Source organism: Schistocerca nitens, chromosome 5, assembly GCF_023898315.1.
Source record: "Schistocerca nitens isolate TAMUIC-IGC-003100 chromosome 5, iqSchNite1.1, whole genome shotgun sequence".
Classification (NCBI taxonomy): domain Eukaryota; kingdom Metazoa; phylum Arthropoda; class Insecta; order Orthoptera; family Acrididae; genus Schistocerca; species Schistocerca nitens.
In genome coordinates this window covers 415,262,939-415,285,618 of record NC_064618.1, presented here as the reverse complement: position 1 = coordinate 415,285,618, position 22,680 = coordinate 415,262,939, and the positions used below count along the sequence as shown (strand labels likewise).

The following is a 22,680-nucleotide window of genomic DNA, read 5'->3' as shown; positions in this document are numbered from 1 at the left end:
GAAGTGTCCTATGTTATCATTTTGTGGCTGTTCCATATTTCTAAGTCCCTCTTCCCGTATTGGGGCGCGAGTGTCCTCTGAAATACGTAATTCTTGTACTACTTGTGCCAACTGATCTTGCACTTCCCGGATTTCTCTTTTGTACTGTGTATTGATTTGATTTTGATTTTGTTTGAATTTTCTAATTTGTTCATACTCTTCAGTGTCAGTGAAGGCTACAGGTGTTGTGTCATTCAGATCATCATCTACCTTTGTAGATAAGTTAGTGAACTGATCTGAAAGTTCGGCTACTTTATCCGATAGTGTACTTATTTCCTCAGTGTGTTTTTCTGAACCAAGTTTCAGAGTATCTACTGTGTCCTTTAAGTTTTCCTGAGTTTTTGCAAGTTGTGTAACCGAATCGGTAGATGCAACTGAGTCAAATTTAGCTTGCAGGGTCTCATGATTTTCATGAACAGTAGTTTGCAGTTCTTTTATGGCTGCTTCGTGATTCTGTAATGCATTTTCATGCCGCGAAAAATAGGTTGAAAATGCTCACAAATTTGTGTTTGTACGTCATTACAGGCTTTTTGACATTTCGATTCAATGTTATGTAACTCAGTAGTTAAATCTTCACGTGTTTGTTCAAGAGTTTGTTCCAATGAGTCTAACTTTTGTAGCTGTTGCTGTGTTTGTCTCTGATTTTGTTCCATTGTGTCTAACTTTTGAAGATTTTGTCCCATTTGTTTCTGATTTTGTTCGAGCGTTGTGTCTAACTTTTGAAGATTTTGTTCCATTGTGTCTAATTTTTCAAGCTTTTGCTGTGTTTGTCTCTGATTTTGTTCCATTTGTTGCATTAATTGCAATAATAATGTGTTAGTGTCTGGAATCGGTTCCTCTATGCTTTTCGGCACTGAATTTGCACCGGCAACATTTACATTTTGACAAGCAGAAAATGTGTCTTGACTTATTTGAAAAAACGGTGAGGACCCAAAACCTAAGTCTACAGTATTTGCAATATTGTGTTCTGTCATTCCCGATTCCTGAGGCGAGCTGTTGCCGACCGATCGATCGATAACTCTTCCCTCTTCACTAATTGTTTCACTGTCCACGCCATTGTTTGCAACCCGCTCCATTTCCCTATGCGCAATTACCAAATTACTACTTTTAACATTAGTTAATTCATTACTCTGCGGCGCTAACATACTGCTTTCGTCTTCGCTGTCATTTCTCAATTTACTTTGGAGCCTAGTGTTACGTTTTTCACACGCCATTATTGTCACAGTGTTTCACACGACAACACAGAAAAACACAATTTGAAGAGCAAAAATAGGGGAACATATTAACATAGCACTGAAAATAATATCTAGTTAATTGCAGCTGCGAAATACTTGGTGCAAATCTACATGCATACCACAACTTTTACTGTACAACAATGAAAGACTGCAACTACAAAGGAGATTTTCTCTACAATTACGCACTAGCAATAAACAAAAGCTACACTAATTACACAAACTACAAGAAAAAAAACAGAAGATTCCAGTGAGGTATCCTGGCAGGGTCGACATATGAAACGTCCCCTTTAAATAATTTTACTGGACTGTGCTTACACTGACACACAATATTTTTTAGCGCAACGCAATCTGACTTTCAAAATTCCCTACAAAAGAATGGCCCTGACTAACATTAAACTATACCTTTCACAAATCACTTACCTCACAAAAATCTTCGCTGCTCAAGCTACTGCAATACAGCGAGCGCCACTACTGCCAGTTAAATAAAAGATTCAATCTATGGAAGACACTAACTACTGATAGGGATAGTTAGCAAATGAAAGATATTAATAGAGAACAAACAATGTATTTACCTTGATATCATCATATATATAGCAGTTCATGACAAATTACAAAACTCCGCCATCTCTCTCCCCACATCCACCACTGCTGGCGGCTCACCTCCAACTGCGCAACGCTACGCGCTGTTCGCAGCCAGCTGCCTAACACTACAATGGCGAGTATTACAACAATGCAAAGCAGCCACAGACTGCACACGGCACAGCCAGTGATTTTCATACTGAGGTGGCGTTACCAATAAAAAAACCTAAACAGCCTACTTACAGTGTATTTAAATTAACGGTCAGTAACAAATGTTCCTAAAAACTTTGCTCTCCAAGCCAAACCTGGTGGCCGTTACTACTTTTAAAAGAAATTGCATTAACTTTTCTAAGACTGCAGAATTGAGTCAGTCATTTAATGAAGAAGGCCGAAGTTTCTTTTAACGTTACTGCCATTGCTTTTCATTTTAATATAAAAATAGTTTACAACCCGAAATGTCCTTCCGCATTAATTGCAAGCAAACTAATTGAACGCCAATTAAAGGGCGGTTATGTCAGATAGCCAGCCTACCTCCGGCTCCTCCTACTGTAAGTTCCTTATCCTTGGAATCAAAACCTCTTCACAAGGCCCCTACATTCTCTGTCACCTGTAAAGCTAGGAGCTGGGCTTCACGAAGCGTGAGACCTGGCATTTTTCGCCTAGCTTTTCCTGCAGCAGTTCGCCTACACCTCTCCCGTAACTGCTACCTAGTGGGAGGACTCCTTTCTTTCTACACTGGAGCACCAAAAAACGGGTTTGGGCATGCGAATTCAAATGCAGAGATACGCAAACAGGCAGGATACGGCGCTGCGGTCGGAAACGCCTATACAGGTGTGGTCCATTAATAGCGACCGGGCCAAATATCTCGCGAAATAAGCATCAAACGAAAAAACTACAAAGATCGAAACTCGTCTAGCTTGAAGGGGAAAACCAGATGGCGCTATGATTGGCCCGCTAGATGGTGCTGCCATAGGTCAAAGGGATATCAACTGCATTTTTAAAAAATAGGAACCCCATTTTTAATTACATATTCGTGTAGTACATAAAGAAATAGGAATGTTTTAGTTGGACCACTTTTTTCGCTTTGTGATAGATGGCGATGTAATAGTCACAACCGTATAAGTACGTGGTATCATGTAACATTCCACCAGTGTGGACAGTATTTGCTTCGTGATACATTACCCGTGTTTGCCAATTGCGGAAAAGGTCGATTTCGTGTTGATGTATGCCTATTGTGATCAAAATTTCCAACGGGCGTGTGCTATGTATGCTGCTCGGTATCATGGACTACATCATCCTAGTGTCCGGACCGGTCGCCAGATAGTTATGTTATTTAAGGAAACAGGAAGTGTTCAGCCCCATGTGAAACGTCAACCACGACCTGCAACAAATGATGATGCCCAAGTAGGTGTTTTAGCTGCTGTCGCGACTAATCGGGAATCGGGAATCTCAAAAATGTCGATGTTGAGAATGCTACATCAACATCGACTGCACTCGTACCATATTTCTATGCACCAGGAATTGCATGGCGACGACCTTGAACGTCGTGTACAGTTCTGCCACTGGGCACAAGATAAATTACGGGACGATGACAGATTTTTTGAAAGTGTTCTATTTAGCGACGAAGCGTCATTCACCAACAGCGGTAACGTAAACTGGCATAATATGCACTATTGGACGTCGGAAAACCTTCGATGGCTGCGAAAAGTGGAACATCAGCGTCCTTGGCGGTTTAATTTATGGTGCTGCATTATGGGAGGAAGGATAATTGGCCCCCATTTTATCGATGGCAATCTAAATGGTGCAATGTATGCTGATTTCTTACGTCATTCTACCGATGTTACTACAAGATGTTTCACTGCATGACAGAATGGCAATGTACTTCCAACATTATGAATGTCCGACACATAGCTCGCGTGCGGTTGAAGCGTTACTGAATAGCACCATACCATGGCCCGCACTTTCACCGGATCTGACTTCCACGGATGTCTTTCTGTGAGGAAAGTTGAAGGATATTTGCTATCGTGATCCACCAACAACGCCTGACAACATGCGTCAGCGCATTGTCAACGCATGTGCGAACATTACGAAAGGTGAACTACTCGCTGTTGAGAGGAATGTCGTTACACGTATTGCCAAATGCACTGAGGTTGACAGACATCATTTTGAGCATTTATTGCATTAATGTGGTATTTACAGGTAATCACGCTGTAACAGCATGCGTTTTCGGAAATGATAAGTTCACAAAGGTACATATATCACATTGAAACAACCGAATTAAAATGTTCAAACGTACCTAAGTGCTGTATTTTAATTAAAAAAACCTACCTGTTGCCATATGTATGTGAGTATTAAAGCGCCATCTCTCATAAAGCGAAAAAAGTGGTCCAACTAAAACATTCATATTTCTTTACGTACTACACGAATATGTAATAAAAATGGTGGTTCCTGTTTAAAAAAACGCAGTTGATATCCGTTTGACCTATGGCAGGGCTGTCTAGCGGGCCAACCATAGCGCCATCTGGTTTCCCCCTTCAAGCTAGACAAGTTTCGTTCTTTGTAGTTTTTTCGTTTCACGCTTATTTCGTGAGACATTTGACCCGGTCACTATCAATTGACCACCCTGTATAAGATAAAGTGTCTGGTGCAGTTGTTAGGTCGGTTAGTGCTGCTACAATGGCAGGTTGGTAACACTTAAGTGTGTTTGAACGTGGTGTTATGGTCGGCGCTCGAGCGATGGGACACGAATCTTCAAGGTAGCGACGAAGAGAGGATTTTTCCCGTTCAAAAATTTCACGACTGTACCGTGAATATCAGAAATCCGGTAAAACATCGAATCTCCAACATCGCCTCGGCCAGGAAAAGAACCTACAAGAGCGAGACCAACGACGAATGAAAAAAATCGTTCAACGTGACATAAGTGCAACTCTTCCGCAAATTGCTGCATATTTCAATCCTAAGCCATCATCAAGTGTCAGCGTGTGAACCATACAACGAAACATCATCAATATGGGCTTTTGGGGCCGAAGGCCCACTCATGTACCCTCGACGACTTCATGACTCAAAGCTATACGCTTCGCCTGTGCCCAGCACCGACATTGGACTTTTGATGACTAGTAACATGTTTCCTGGACTGACGAGTCTCCTTTCAGATTGTACTGAGCGGATGGACGTGTCCGTGTATGGAGACAGCCTATGGACCCTGCATGTCAGCAGGGGTTGTTCAATCTGGTGGTGGCGCTGCACTGGTATGGGACGTGTGCAGTTGGAATGGTATGAGACCCCTACTACGTGTAGGTACGCCTCTGACAGCTAACACGTACTCAAACAACCTGTCTGATCACCTGCAGCCATTCATGTCCATTGTGCATTCCGAAGGATTGTGCTTGGGCAATCCCAGCAGGAAAATGCGATACCCCAGACGTCCAGAATTGCTCCAGGAACTCTTTTCTGAGTTTAAGCACTTCCTCTGATCACCAAACTCCCCAGACATGAACTTTATTGAGGAAATCTGGGATGCCTTGCAGCGTTTGTTCAGAAGAGATCTGCAATCCCCCTCATACTGTTACGGATTTATGGACAGCCCTGCAGCATTCATGGCATCAGTTCTCTCCAGCACTACTTCAGACATTATTCGAGCCCATGCCACGACGTGTTGCGGCACTTCTGCGTGCTCGCGGGGCCCCTGCATGATATTAGGCAGGTGTACCAGTTCCTTTCACTCTTTAGAGTGTGTTACTTATCTACTGACCTAGACTTAAAGTCGTTCTTAAGAGTCTGCTTCGCCCTATTTAGGTCTAAAGCTGGTTCAGACTCTTACCCTATTTCAGTTAGCAAGCCAAACTGATTGCTAAGCGGAATTTAAAATGTGATTTCTGAGATTTTTCTTCTTTTTCCAATTGCTTGTCTCTTCCTTTTCAACCTAACAAAGTTGGAAATCACCAATGTTAGGATCGCTGCCGCCACTTCCGGAGGAAGCAGCGCACCGGCGCGTCCGCCAGCTCTCGGGCAGAAGCGACAGCGACCGGGGTTCCGCGGCGTTCGGCCTGCCGGCGTAATTAATGGGCGGCCCTGCCGGCGTCGAGCCCTGGCCGCGGCATGATGGACGCCCGCCGGCCGGCCCGCAGGTTTTATGGGCTCGAAATCGGGTTTCATTAAGTCCCGCGTCGTTAAACGCCGGGACTGCGGCTCTCCTCGCGGCGGAATATTTATTAATTGTCGTGCCGCGGCGGCCGGCCGCTTGCCACCTTGCGGCCTGGGCCAGCCGCTTGCGACACTGTGCATCCGGCTGGCCGCTGTTGCAGGTGCTAACCCGCTGCTGACAGATCGCTACCCCCTCACTGGGCAGGCCGCGGTGGTATCAGCGCTCACGGACTCTCCGTGAAGTAGGTATTGTTCTGCACGTACAAGGGTTACGTGGAAAGACGTCCATCTCTCACGAGAAGAGCACGGCAAGTGCCAGAACTTGATTTCCCAGGAATTTCGTTCAGTGAGAGAGGACTCAAAATAAGCGAACCCATTTCTCGGCCTGTCCATAGATACCCCACCCTTTCTGAGAAAACGACGGTCAAAGTTTTCGAGGAACTCCATCTGACTTTTAGCAAGAAAATTGTTCAACCGAAATGGCTAGCGTTGCGGCTTACAACTTTCCTGTCCCGTATTCGAAACTCAATTATTGCTTTCATTTTGGTTTTTCTCTGCCTCGTGATGGCTGGGTGTTGTGTGCTGTCCTTAGGTTAGTTAGGTTTAAGTAGTTCTAAGTTCTAGGGGACTTATGACCACAGCAGTTGAGTCCCATAGTGCTCAGAGCCATTTGAACCATTTTAGCCATTTTGGTTTTTAATTTATTTACACATGGCCGTGAAACATGGCTACACGAATGTATTCCGAGGTATTGAAACAACGTCGTCCTTATTAGTTTATTAATTACATGTCTGACAAATAAATTAAAAAAAACAATAAATAAATGAAAAACTTATTTTAAATTCTTTTCGGTGCAATTGCTAGTGTATTTTGATTCAAAATCGATTGTAAAATCCAGTTTTAGGTAAAGTGATCCGTTATGCGTGGTTTGCAGTGACATTACTGCCACCTCATGAAATCTTCAGAAATGTTAACAACATTTTTTCCCGAGTGAGATTCATACCAAGAAATGTCTTTGTGGCAATCCTACCTTCACGCGATGTCGTAGTGTTCGAAACTCTTATGATCCGAATGTTTTTACGATCAACACAATCCAAAGAAATGCACCAAATCTTCCCGAGGAATAAAGATAAGAGTAAAATATAAGAACTAATTTAAGAATTATATCACAATGAACTATAAGAGTATGAGAAAAATGGTTCAAATGGCTCTGAGCACTATGGGACTTAACAGCTGAGGTCATCAGCCCCCTAGAACTTAAAACTACTTAAAGCTAACTAACCTAAGGACCGCACACACATCCATGCCCGAGGCAGGATTCGAACCTGCGACCGTAGCGGTCGCGCGGTTCCAGACTGAAGGGCCTAGAACCGCTCGGCCACACCGACCGGCAGGGTATGAGAGTTTAAAAAGATTGTTGCCCGGGAAAGTACCATACACATTCATATATTGTAATATTCATATATTTGTAATTTTACAGTTAATAGAACGGCCTTGTATCCCTTAACTGTATAAGAATCTTCCGCGTAGTAGCCTTCTAAGGACATGATTAGATGAATGAAAAAGTTAAACGGTAACCACATTTCGTCACGGTGCGCAAATATGAGACACCGCAACGCAAGCCAGTGCGCCGCTATTACGGCCAAGATTATAGTGTGCTAAAAGGCATCAAAAGTACTTCGAAAACTTTGACCGCCGTTTTCTTAGAAGCGGTCGAGTATCGAAGGGTAAACTGAGACACGTGTTTGCTAATTTACCTCCTCTTGCGCTCAGCAGATATTTCTGAGAAATGGGATTATGGCACTTACCGTGTTCTCCTCATCAGTTACAGACAGATTTTTGGTAGAAAATTCTATTCACTTGAATCAATAGGCGGGTCGAAAGTTTTTCAGTGAGTAGATTGACTTAACTCCGTCCGAACAGGCCTTGGAAGGCCCAACGGTACCGACCAGCCGCCGTGTCATACTCAGCCCACAGGCGTCACTGGATGCGGATATGGAGGGGCATGTGGTCAGCGCACCGCTCTCCCGTGCCGTGTGTCATTTTCTGAGACCGGAGCTGCTACTTCTCATTCAAGTAGTTCCTCAGTTTGCCTCACAAGGGCTCATTGAACCCCCCTTGCAAGCAGCGCTCGGCAGACTGTATGGTCACCCATCCAAGTGCTAGCCCAGTCCAACAGTGCTTAACTTCGGTGATCTGACGGGAACCGGTGTTACCGCTGCGGTAAGACCGTTGACTTAGTGAGTAGAATACATCCTTTGAGTTCGATTCTGCCAGGTCTAGAATTTCCTACTGCCATAATCTCCTTATCAGATTCAAACCGTTTCCAGCCGTAAATTTCTTACGGGGAACATTGACAAATATTGAACACCTTGCGAAAATTTATACTTCAATGTTTCAGTCAGCGCACTGACGTAGCAGGGCAGGGTCTCATATAAGAAACATCACGTAAAAGAAATCTTTTCTTCATAATAATTGTCCATTGACATCTTTCCTTCACAATAACTCTACATTTGTGCGTCCTTATTCTACCAATATAAAGATGATAACTTCGAACAGGCTACTAATAAGAGCAGTCCTAAGCACAGTATTATTGAGCAAATATGTAACATAAAGGTGAGTGTGATTCTGCGTCTGCCCAGCTTAACTTCTACCCGAAGAACTTGCAACTGACGGTTAGATGGTAGCAGAGATATAATTACTCAAGTGAGCAGGATGCCTGATGCGAAACAGAAAGATGAAAACGCTACATAAAACCAGGAAACTTAACGGAAGGAACTATATCGCTGCGAGCAAGATGCGATATATTACAAGGTGCATTGTCCTGACGAAACATGATTTTCTTTCTTTTTCAGTTCACGCCTCTTCACACACATTTTTTGATCCAGAACACCTGAATAATTTTTCCCGTTATTGTTTTGTTCTTTGCGAGGTAATCACCAGGAATAGTGTCTTTCCCATCCAAACAGGGTCCAGCTTCCACAGATGAAACAGTCATCAGCTTCCATCTTCCAGTTTCACTGCTGCTGTTTTTCTAGTATTAATTAATCGACTCAAGTGTCATTTACAGTAACATATCGGATCACAGAATCCATTTGATTCCTTCGAAACCGTTCGAACAACTGTTTTTCTTATATATATAATGTTGGCCAGCACTTATCAAACCCAAATCCGTGTTTCACAAAGTTACTCGTAGTTAATTCTTCACATAAAATATACTGCTGTATTACTTTTGAAGGGTCTATGATTTAACATACCTTTAATCCCAATATATCTCAATTTCTTTCTTTACTCTCAGTATTGGTACGTCCTTTAAGTGCACCAGGAGGACAGCCACATATGAATTAATCATTACTAAATTGTTGAAAATATAGGAGCAGTCTATTTATATACATCCATTCACTTTGGTTCAACACACACGTCATTTTGACAATTTGTGCAATATGTGCCAAGAGAATAAAATCAAAATTGCATATATAGAAACGCCTTCTCCATAACAAGGCGTGGAGTTTTCGAAGTGACTTTTTACGGATATACTTTGTGTGGTGTCACCGCCAGACACCACACTTGCTAGGTGGTAGCCTTTAAATCGGCCGCGGTCCGTTAGTATACGTCGGACCCGCGTGTCGCCACTATCAGTGATTGCAGACCGAGCGCCGCCACACGGCAGGTCTAGAGAGACTTCCTAGCACTCGCCCAGTTGTACAACCGACGTTGCTAGCGATGATTCACTGACAAAACACGCTCTCCTTTGCCGAGACGATAGTTTAACATAGCCTTCAGCTATGTCATTTGCTACGACCTAGCAAGGCACCATTATCAGTTACTATTGATATTATGAATCATGTACCGTCAAGACCGACGTTCTTCATTAACGGATTAAAGTTAAGTATTCCACTAGCTACGTCCGTTTTTCTAAATTCTAATTTCCTTGTCCTGTTCCAGACCTCACGCCAGCCTGCGTGAGCTAAAACGCGTGCCTTTCGGCCTCCTCTAGTAACACGGTGTTGGCTCTCCTGCCAACCAAAACACTTTGCAAGCCAGTGTCCAATGTACAGAGTGGGGTGGTGTATATTTAGCACAAATATCAACTGTCCCCAGTTCACTTAGTTTCGTGTAAATTTTCGATGGTGGTACTGTAGTATAGTCTATCTTGAATACTAATTCTTTGAATATACCCCACAACATGTCTTGTATTTAAGTTCTCTGAGAATATCTCTTGCCTAAATTCCACAAATGCTTTACATCCGTAAAACGTAGATCTGAGATTATTAATACATATTTTCAGTACGATAGCATTGAAAGCAAAGATGATGATATGATATTGTCAATAATTTAGAGACAAAGATTTTGCAACGAAATCAGTTTTTAAACACAATTTTATACTGAAAACATAGTGGCAGTGTAAATACTATTGATTTACACTAATAAAACTGAAGTTCATCCTAGAATTAAACGTTATACTACTTTTTATAGTTATAATTAAAATGTAATGCGGAAATGAATGTTATTGGATATTAATATAGATATTCAGAAGGGAAAACACGAGCGTAGAATCTTAAGGGAAGGGTCATTTTCAGAATGTTGCTGAGCCACAGGGAATCAATTATTGATGAAGTATTATACTTAGTAGTAGTAGGGGGTGCATAATAGGTTCCCCTTGAGCATCAGGCTTATAAAGTATGTGTTTGTGTTCCAACATATGCGAAGGAAATGACTATGTCCATTCATAAGGAAGGTATGGGTTTGACGTCTATTACTGTGATATCAAAGGGAAGATTATATCAAGTCCTAAGAATGGTACTGATATTTCTATTCCCAGAGCCATAGCCGTCAACAGGGTTATTTCCGATACTTTGCTCATTGTCGAATGTCGTTCAACTGAGACCACGATCGTAACATTTAGTTGTAAGTACAGGGATAAAATATATATGTGACCGATTTCTTAGGATGATTGATTCTACCTGTGCAGGCTCGGCCTGCAGCACCTGTGACCTGTGTGGGGCTGATTCCCGCTTCCCTTTAACAGTAGGAGCTGTCAGAATGGAGAAACCTGTTGGAGTGTAGGAATGTAGATGAATTAAAGTGTTGTCCTCTAGACTACCGAATAGCGAACTAATACTTAGCATGTGTTGGATATCTTTCGTGGTCGCGTGGAAATTTGAGAGTGAATATGGAGGCGTGTTTTTGCTGGTCCATTATTCCCTCCCATGTCAATTGTTCAGTTGGCTGCTTCTGCACATTTCGCGCCTTTGTTTAGCTCAGAGAAGATCGATTGTGGTGTGCATCAAGAATGTGGAAAACACGTTTGCCAGTTCTCTAAACATGAGAAACACCTTAGTTGACCTTGTAAATCATAGGGATGATTTCGAATCTGTTACATCACCGAGATTGGTATTCGCAGGTGCGAATATCATTTTTCGTCCATTTGTTTCGAGTTAGTGAGTGGTCTAGAGCCCTCTCCACCTAGGTAAAGTTTCAGTTTTGTATAGAAATAATTCCCAGTCTATATCTTCGGAATTATGTTGCATGAGCGATCTGTAGGATACTGCTGTGTGTGAACCATGTGAAATTAGATATGTTCTTGTAATCTCAGAGTCTGGAGATGGGTGTAGAAACGTGAGCAAGTAGGCAGGTCCGATCCAGAATCAGTAATGCGTTTGTACAGAGGGGGTGCGGGGGGGTGGGGGTGGGTGGGGGGGAGCCAGTCTCTGCACAACAGTTCTGAAAGTGACTTCGATCTACTAATGAATTGATGTAAAAAGCATGATTTTGTATGGCAAAGGATATGAATTGTATGTTTACTACATCAACATGGTACACAGTGATATATTGCTGGGCTGGACATCGGTTTCTCACTCTAATATTCAAGCTCCTGTCCTCAGTGGGAGAGCAGTGTAATTGAGTAAGAGTCTTTCCATATTTGATAATATGTATGGCACTTTTAGAGGGCTCCTGTCCTCGGTGGGAGAGCAGTGTAATTGAGTAAGAAGAGTCTTTCCATATTTGATGATATGTATGGCACTTGTAGAGGGTTAGTTGTCGGTGCAATATGGTGCTCGTCTGTAGAAAGAAAGAAAAGGTGGATGGTACTTCCCTAGGACTGAGGAGCATCATGACATAAAGTTGGTGTGAGTGTAGACATACGATAATTTTTTTGGGTGCTGTAGGGATATAAATGATAAAACTGCACTGTTTGTGTAAAAAGTGTATATATTGCATTGTAAAGTTACTGTGGCATATGTTGTGTAAAAGATGTATATATTGCTTTGTGAAGTTACTGTGGTTTATATTGCTGCATGACTAGAGAGGATGACTGTGTGTCCTATTGTGAGGGATGTACAGTTTCAGCACATCGATAACCTCAAGGGTATGAGAGAGATTTCTTATGTGGAAAATTATGTGTGCTATAGATATTGAGATTCGTTCCAGATGCACAGCCATCAAGAGGAGACATTACCTGTACATCGATCAGTGTCAGACTGTAGCAGTAATCATAATATTTATTTCTAGTTACTTTGGTAAATATGTTCCTGGCTTCCAATATTCTTAATGCAGTTTAGTGATCTGTGCAAAATAATTTTACTGTTGAAAGAAGGGAAAGGTGGATGGTGCTTCGATACTGACAGCATCAGTAATTCGGTGGGTAAATTAGGTAAGAGCTTATCATAATGTTCGATACATTCACATCCTTTGTGCTGGGATGTAGGAGCCTCTACATAGTGGTGGGAATGTTTGTGTGTGTTGAAAGCAGGAAGGGTAACACGTGATGGACTGGGGTATCAGGTTAGGACCAATGGGAAGTGTCATTCGAAGTTATTCTGCGCTATTTGCAGTTAAGCACAGTTAGAAACATCTCTCATGTCACGCTAGGAACAGTGCACCCTGTGCTACTGTGTTATCAATGGCAAAGACATGTGCTGCGTGGGATTGTCTCACATATGGGAGATGCATGTGCGAGCCTTGGAGTTCTGTGACATCAGTATAACACTGACCATATACCTGAAAATAGAGGCAACTTTCACCTGTGTCTGGCGGCAGCTCACAGCTATGACAGCGCATGCATCCCTGGAGCATCTGCTCTCCCGCCTGGTTGCGTCATCAACGGTGCCTAGGTGAATACATATTTCAAGAGGAATTTCTCAGGTATCAAGTCTGAAAGGGATGTCGCCACCTCATGCATGTGGGCATCTGAGCATGGTTTCACAGCTGACGGCCACATCACTTTGCGGGGCTGCAGGTAGCCTCCTGTGTGGTCTACTGGACAGGGGGATGCGGACAGTGTCTGCGAACTTTGATTGCGTGTTTGTTGTATTATTTTGAGAGCAGGTCTGTAGGCTGCACTATGCATTATTTGGACAGTTTCCGAGTTGATTTCATGTCTGCACATCTGTGTACTGCATTATGTAGGAGTCTGCATGTCTGTACTGAAATTATTTTGGTAAATTAGGAGCCATTTGCGTGTCTGCAGAGCGTTATTTAGGAGTAGTTTACATGTCTATGGGCTATGAGAAGTGACCCCAAGCATGTGTTTTGTGTCAGTGTGATAAATATACTCCATCCCTAAATAAATTGTTCCAAAATAAATAAAGTACACTCCTTCCATACTCTATCCAGCAGCCCAGTGCAGGCTGAGTCATTTTCGCACCATCTTCCCCCTCCAGACCACCATCTTGGATTTCATCACAGGAGGGATGTCAGTGACCTCTGGTCGCAGTATTATGTACTAGGTCAGTTGTAGTCTAGATCTCATGGTGGAGACATTGCCTGTGAAATAAAAACTTATGTCCAGCAGGGGCAGAGTCGTTTTCTCGCCATTTCCCACCACCATCTTGGATTACGTCATGAAACAGACGACAGCGCACTCTGGTGGTGGTACTGTTTACTAGGTCAAGACCTCATGGTGAACACACTGTTTGCCACCATCTTGGATAATGGTATTTGCGTCATCAGCTGAAGTCTTGGCTACTATCCTGTATTACATCACAGAATGGACGATAGACCCTCTGATGGTGGTACTGTGTACTTGCTCAGCTGGAGTGCGGACCTCGTGGTGAACACACTGGATGGTGGTGCTGTCTGTAGTTGTTGAAATAAAGACTGGTGCATTATTTCAACAGTTGATGATTAGCAAGCATGTTTGCAGAGCCTTTGTAAATGTATTGCATTACTTACAAGTGGTATGCATGTCTGTAGGCTGTGCAGTGCGTTATTCTGACAGTTTACAATTAACATGCTTGTGTGTAGAGCGTTTTACATGATTTGCTTAGGAGTAGTTTGCCGGTCTGTATGCTGTGTGGCATGTCAGAGTATGTGTTCTGTATAACTGTGATAAATATACTCCACCCCTAAATAAATTGTTCCAAAATAAATAAAGTACACTCCTACATCTCTCCAGCAGCCCAGTGGAGGCTGAGTCCCTTTTCCACGAATCCTTCGGAAGAGGTGGCGGTTGGGTGACTTAGGTTCATGGAGGTAGCCCAAGTGACCCATCTTGCCACAAATTTCTTATGTTAGTATTGGTGTGATGCATTATCCTGTTGGAATTTGAACTTCTCACGTTCTTTCTGGGGCAGGGAAGGGGAGGGTGGGGTTAGGTTAGTGGAGGTAGTCCAATTGACCTATCTTTCCACCAAACTTCAAACTTCCCATCAAAATCCGCCATCTTGGATGACTTCACGGCCGCCAACTTAGATGACGTCATCGCCAACCTCTTGGATAACGGTACTTTGGTGCTATACCCCCCTTGCTCCAATACTTACAATATACATAAGAGCCAAGGTGGGACAACAACAATGGAAAACCAGTGGCAAAGGGGTAAAACTAAAAAGGATGTAAGACGAATGCAATCTTTCGCCCCTGCTGTTTAATCTATACGTAAAAGAAACACCTGTGGCCTAGGGTAGCGTCTTTGATTCATAATCAAAACGTCCTCGGTCACAGGTTCGATCCCAGCCACTGCCTAAATTTTGATACATAATCAGCATTGGCGGCCGAAGACTTCCGGCATAAGAAGTCAGCCTCATTGTGCCAACGGCCTTGTCAAAGAGGGCGGAGGAGCGGATAGAGGTTCAGGGCACTCTATTGTCGTAGGGGTGGGAAATTGCCCCTAAAGGCGGAAGAATCAGCAATGATCAACGGCATGAGGATGCAGAAGGCAATGGAAACCACTGCATTAAAGACACGTAACGTGTATCCACAAGACATGTGGCCTGTATTTGAAGAAGTGTCATGATGATCTCTCCATTGGCAAAAGATTCTGGAATAGTCCCCCATCTCTGGGAAGGGACTGCCAAGGGGGAGGCTACAACAAGAAAAAGATTGAATAATCAACGAAAGGATAACGTTCTACGCGTCGGGGCGTGGAATGTCAGAAGCTTGAACGTGGTAGGGAAACTAGAAAATCTGAAAGGGGAAATGCAAAGGCTCAATCTAGATATAGTAGGGGTCAGTGAAGTGAAGTGGAAGGAAGACAAGGATTTCTGGTCAGATGAGTATCGGATAATATCAACAGCAACAGAAAATGGTATAACAGGTGTAGGATTCGTTATGAATAGGAAGGTAGGGCAGAGGGTGTGTTTCTGTGAACAGTTCAGTGGCCGGGTTGTTCTAATCAGAATCGACAGCTGGCCAACACCGACAACGATAGTTCAGGTACACATGCCGACGTCGCAAGCTGAAGATGAACTAATAGAGGAAGTGTATGAGGATATTGAAAGGGTAATGCAGTATGTAAAGGGGGACGAAAATCTAGTAGTCATGGGCGACTGGAATGCAGTTGTAGGGGAAGGAGTAGAAGAAAAGGTTACAGGAGAATCACAAGAGGAGAAGATATACTTGGAAAAGGCCGGGAGATACGGGAAGATTTCAATTAGATTACATCATGGTCAGACAGAGATTCCGAAATCAGATACTGGATTGTAAGGCGTACCCAGGAGCAGATATAGACTCAGATCACAATATGAAGAGTAGGCTGAAGTTCAAGACATTAGTCAGGAAGAATCAATACGCAAAGAAGTGGGATACGGAATTACTAAGGAATGACGAGATACGTTTGAAGTTCTCTAACGCTATGGATACAGCAATAAGGAATAACGAAGTAGGCAGTACAGTTGAAGAGGAATGGACATCTCTAAAGAGGGCCATCACAGAAGTTGGGAAGGAAAACATAGGTACAAAGAAGGTAGCTGCGAAGAAACCATGGGTAACAGAAGAAATACTTCAGTTGATTGATGAAAGTAGGAAGTACAAACATGTTCCGGGAAAATCAGGAATACAGAAATACATGTCGCTGAGGAATGAAATAAATAGGAAGTGCAGGGAAGCTAAGACGAAATGGCTGCAGGAAGAATGTGAAGACATCGATTAAGATATGATTGTCGGAAGGACAGACTCAGCATACAGGAAAGTCAAAACAACCTTTGGTGACATTAAAAGCAACGGTGGTAACATTAAGAGTGCAACGGGAATCCCACTGTTAAATGCAGAGGAGAGAGCAGATAGGTGGAAAGAATACATTGAAAGCCTCTATGAGTGTGAACATTTGTCTGATGTGATAGAAGAAGAGACAGGAGTCGATTTAGAAGAGATAGGGGATCCAGTATTAGAATCGGAATTTAAAAGAGCTTTGGAGGACTTACGGTCAAATAAGGCAGAAGGGATAGATAACATTCCATCAGAATTTCTAAAATCATTGGGGGAAGTGGCAACAGAACGACTATTCACGTTGGTGTGTAGAATATATGAGTCTGGCGATTTACCATCTGACTTTCGGAAAAGCATCATCCACACAATTCCGAAGACGGCAAGGGCTGACAAGTGCGAGAATTATCGCACAATCAGCTTAACAGCTCATGCATCGAAGCTGCTTACAAGAATAATATACAGAACAATGGAAAAGAAAATTGAGAATGCGCTAGGTGACGATCAGTTTGGCTTTAGGAAAAGTAAAGGGACGAGAGAGGCAATTCTGACGTTACGGCTAATAATGGAAGCAAGGCTAAAAAAAAATCAAGACACTTTCTTAGGATTTGTCGACTTGAAAAAAGCGTTCGACGATATAAAATGGTGCAAGCTGTTCGAGATTCTGAAAAAAGTAGGGGTAAGCTATAGGGAGAGACGGGTCATATACAATATGTACAACAACCAAGAGGGAATAATAAGAGTGGACGATCAAGAACGAAGTGCTCGTATTAAGAAGGGTGTAAGACAATCCTGTAGCCTTTCGCCCCTACTCTTCAATCTGTACATCGAGGAAGCAATGATGGAAATAAAAGAAAGGTTCAGGAGTGGAATTAAAATACAAGGTGAAAGGATATCAGTGATACGATTCGCTGATGACATTGCTATCCTGAGTGAAAGTGAAGAAGAATTAAATGATCTGCTGAACGGAATGAACAGTCTAATGAGTACACAGTATGGTTTGAGAGTAAATCGGAGAAAGACGAAGGTAATGAGAAGTAGTAGAAATGAGAACAGCGAGAAACTTGACATCAGGATTGATGGTCACGAAGTCAATGAAGTTCAGGAATTCTGCTACCGAGGCAGTAAAATAACCAATGACGGACGGAGCAAGGAGGACATCAAAAGCAGACTCGCTATGGCAAAAAAGGCATTTCTGGCCAAGAGAAGTCTACTAATATCAAATACTGGCCTTAATTTGAGGAAGAAATTTCTGAGGATGTACGTCTGGAGTACAGCATTGTATGGTAGTGAAACATGGACTGTGGGAAAACCGGAAAAGAAGAGAATCGAAGCATTTGAGATGTGGTGCTATAGACGAATGTTGAAAATTAGGTGGACTGATAAGGTAAGGAATGAGGAGGTTCTACGCAGAATCGGAGAGGAAAGGAATATGTGGAAAACACTAATAAGCATTAGGGACAGGATGATTGGTCATCTGCTAAGATATGAGGGAATGACTTCCATGGTACTAGAGGGAGCTGTAGAGGGCAAAAACTGTAGAGGAAGACAGAGATTGGAATACGTCAAGCAAATAATTGAGGACGTAGGTTGCAAGTGCTTCTCTGAGATGAAGAGGTTAGCACAGGAAAGGAATTCGTGGCGGGCCGCATCAAACCAGTCAGTAGACTGATGACCAAAAAATAAAGAATCCGTGTCAGACATAAGTGACAGGTTCAGGAGTGGGATTAAAATTGAGGATGAAAGGATGTCAATGACAATATATGCTGATGATGTTACTATCCTGTGCGAAGGCAAAGAATAATTACAGGAGTTATTTAATGGAATGGTCTAAGAGTACAGAATAAGAATTGAGGGTAACTGAAGAAAGAAGAAAATTATAAGAAGCAGCAGAAATGAAATTAGCAGAAAACGTATCAAAAATGATGGTAAAGGAGCAAAAAAAAGTTATAGAATTCTGATACATTGGAAGCAAAATAACGTATGTTGGAAGAAGGAATGAAAACATAAAAAGCAGATTAGCACTGACAAAAGGAGCAATCCTGTGCAAAAAGGGCAATCCTGCTAGTTTCAATAAAGGCCTAAATTTGTCGGAGACATTTCTGAGAATATACGTCTGGAGAACAGCATCATATGGTAGTGATACATGGACTGTGTTAACATCAGAACAGAACAGAATCGAAGCATTCTGATGTGGCGCTACAGAAGAATGCTGAAATTTAGGTCAACTGAAAAGATAGGGAATAAGGAAGTTCTCTGCAGAATCGACGAGGAAAGGATATCAGGAATTCACTGACAAGAAGGAGGGAGACAGTCGTTAGGGAGGAATGAATTCGTAGGACAAAAATGATACATTCACACAATACATTTACATTTACAAAAATTGCTCAAAGTGACCACCTCCTGGTTCCATGTGTCACCTGAGCCTGCTCCCCACACTTTGCCGCACGTTGGGAAAATATCCTAATGTTTTCCGTATTTGGTCAATTCTATTTTGGATAAGCTCCCTCAGAACATCGACAAGATGAATACACTTGATTTTCGGTTACTCTAAAGGTCTAAAGCCACTGTATTCGAATCTGGCTACCGTGCAGACCATGCAGACTTATCCACCTGTTCGAAAACTGGTTATCGAGATACTAAGGAACTATGCGTATAAAATCAGGTGGAGTACGATCGTGCATAAGCTCCGTTTGTTGTCCGATGTTTAGACGTACATCATCAAGTAAATGAAGCAACTCTAGTCTGAAAAACGGCAGATATGTTTGTACAGCAAAACGTGGAGGGAAGCAGTAGGGGCCAATGAGATGAGTATGAATGATATGGTCCCACATTTTGTGGCTGGACTACTGGTGATGTCCCATGAAAAGGTAGAGAGGAGCTGGAAGCGGAAGCACAAACCCCCTCCTCCCTTATACACGCACACACAACACACACACACACACAAATCATCTCAATAATTTTTTTAAAATTATTATCTGAGGCCAGTGCAGCACCAAAAACGAAAGAATCTTCACAATTCAGTGGCCTTGAGGTTTCATTCATAAATACAGACAACAATAACTCGAATTAATCAATGGTTTTAGTGGAACCAAAATTTTATCAAAGCACGCGTTAATGCACACAACATATATAACCATCTAGTGTTGGTCATTAAGCCTTGAGCGAATTAAAGTCGCCGTACATGGTTGCTAGAACAGATCCAGACAGATCAAGCACTCTTAATAAAAGGAATTAATACAGACAATAAGAAGGCTTTTAGGATTCAGAAACAGATAAATATATAAATTCATGAGGCTAGTAATATTAAACAAGGAAGCATTAATCTTACATACAAACACTTGCTAAAGCCCCATAAGAAGAAATAATGCTAGAACGGCGGGATGTAATAACTTACTCACGTAATGTCGCGAAACCAATGATGACCTAAGACATAAAACAACCTTTTTCTTTATTCTAAAGGTGGAACTATAATAAATAACAATTTAGTAAATCAGAGTTGAAAACACCACCAATGGCAGACAGTCCCATAACAACATGGACAAACCAAATGATGCTTGACAGACGAAACAACAGTTAGTTGAGTACACAAGTCATGGTGGTGAACAGAAAGTTCAAACATTTACTTCAGAATGTGACTCAATGTCTTAACTCATGGGGGCTTATGACCATAGCTGTTTTGTGCCCTAAAACCATAATAAAAAAAGTCTTGATTCTTTTTTGGTGTCCCACTTGCTGTGCGGTAATTGGAGGAAGCCACAGCTAGTATTGTTCTGGCAAATATCATCTGTCTGCGATTATCCCAACGACGACATGTATGAAAGGACTGTAACTGCTCCAGTGCGTCTTCTTCAATGGTGCCTCAAATTAACATTGGGTAAAACTACAACATCGATCACCTCCAAACAAAAGGAAAATAGTAGGGAAAGTCCCCTCTTTCGGGGAGAGTCTTCTATTTGGGGAGGTCATGTATTTCTGTCAAGTAGGTGGTGCCACCATGCGATGAACATCGGGATTACAGGACAGGCATGTGACTGACGTTGGAAGCCTACGTTTTCAATTGAATGTCGATGTATTGTATTGGTACAAGCAAGAAAGCATTGTTCACGATCCTGAAGGTTTTGTTCGTTGTTAGAAAGATAGAAATATTATATGAGGTGGGCATATGATTAACTAATCATACATCTTCAAATTCACACCGCTTTCACACTTGAATGACGTAAATAGTTTCATTGTACACAAACTGTGAAGTACAGTAATGGAACACGTTTTGTCAGCAAGTGCAGGTACCTCAATTAGGGAAGTCTGGGATTCCCAATATGAGACTCCCCAAACTGGGATCCCATATTATTCATTCTAACTTCAATTTCGTCTGCCTGCCGGGGTGGCCGAGCGGTTCTAGGCGCTACAGTCTGAAACCGCGCAACCACTACGGTCGCAGGTTCGAATCCTGCCTCTGGCATGGGTATGTGTGATGTCCTTAGGTTAGTTAGGTTTGAGTAGTTCTAAGTTCTAGGGGACTGATGACCTCAGAAGTTAAGTCCAATAGTACTCAGAGCCATTTGAACCATTTTTATTTTCGTCTGTTTGCCCGTTTAATCCAATATGTTTCTATAACATTAATTTTAGATAAATTCTACATGTTTTCGTTTTGTATGCTGAATAGCATGCCAAAGAAAGTATTATAATAGAAACAGATAAAGAGTCCCTAACAATAGTCTACGTTTCTTTTGTAGATGGCATCTAGAAAACGTTGGCACCCAAAGAAATGGAGGCTGTCTTTTTAGCTATGCACAGTAAAGAAATGGGGAGCTGTAAAGCATCACACATCTTCAGTGTTCCTCGAAACAACATTGGAAAGCTATGTTGAAGACAACAAATGCCCAGGTAAATAGAAAAGAAAAGTAGGGTCCCTCGAGAACTGGAAAAGGACTTGAAGAATTACTGCAACCACATTGAACAGCAATTCTGTGGTCCCTCTAGGAAAGATGTCCGAAGACTTGCATTTCAGCTTACTAAGAAAAATAATACCCATTTTCGAAATAAAAACTGCAAGCTTTTAAAAAGAGTTACCCAGCTTCCCAAAAGGTCCGAACTCTCTGTTGGGCCTCCCTAAGGACTTTCATTCTTCGGAGTTGAGGGTTTCACGGATGAAACTGTCAGCAAGTTCCTTGACTTAAAACAAAAGGAGGGGGAGGGGGGGGGGTGCTGGAAAGCAGACCACTTCTCTACAGGCTCCTGAGAGGGGTGCACTGGCATGCGTGAGCCCAGCAGGCACTTTATACCGCTTCTGATGATTTTCCCACGGAAGAATATGAAGATGCAATTAATGGATGGTACTTCTTTACAACCCATTTATGTATGCTATCCTTCAGGGTGGATTCAGACATCTTTACATATCGGTTTCACCATTTCTTGCTCCATGTGAAACCAGCAAAAGATGATCCTGCGATTCTCGTCGTGGGTGGACATTTTTCACATCTCAGAAATAATGACGTGATTAATTTGGCCAGAAATAACCGTGTCTCCGTTGCGCCACTGCCACCTCGTAGCATCCACAAAATGCAGCCACTGGCCGTTTCGTTTATGGAGGTCACTGAAGTCCTATGCTCAAGAGATTGAGACCTGTATCAAGTGCCACGTTGGTCGTGTTGTAGCTGTGTACCAAGTTAGCGACATTCTTCGGAAAGGAAAAGGTTTAAAGATGGCAGGTCTGTCCCCATGCAACCCTCAGAATTTCCGATCCCGTGAATTGGTACTGTAGAAGAAATGGCTCTTGCTCCTGAGAATAGTCTACCTGCAAATGACGAGTCACAAGAAGGAACTTCGTGGGGATCTCAAAAAATGCCTTTCCTGAAACAGTGTTATCTGAAGAAACTGCTGATCCTCAAACTCCAAGATCCAAATTTGTCATGACAACTGACATCACCCCTCTTCTAAAAATTATATCAGATAGTTTCCAGAGGATCCTGCTTTGATTCTGCTCAGCTGGTCCCTGGGTCTTCTTATAAGTTAATGGACTCAAAACAAAGAGTAGTAACATCAAGCAAGCTGGGAATGCAGGACATGGTAAGCACGGGACATCAAACCAGGCACTGGCCTTGACAAACCGACGGACGATCATTAAATCTTCATCAGGGTCCGTAGCAGATGAAAGCGAAGATAGCGACGACAATGAAGATTCGGAGTGCATCTGTTGTGCAGAGCTCTTCTCAGACTATCACAATGGAGAGGACTCAAAACGTATAAAAACGTATGAAAT

At 42.4% G+C, this 22,680-nt stretch overlaps 1 pseudogene; it reads right to left on the bottom strand.

Annotated features, from left to right (window-relative positions):
• Positions 1-8,115: 8,115 nt before the first annotated feature.
• LOC126261321 (5S ribosomal RNA) lies at positions 8,116-8,233 on the bottom strand (annotated as a pseudogene).
• Positions 8,234-22,680: the final 14,447 nt, after the last annotated feature.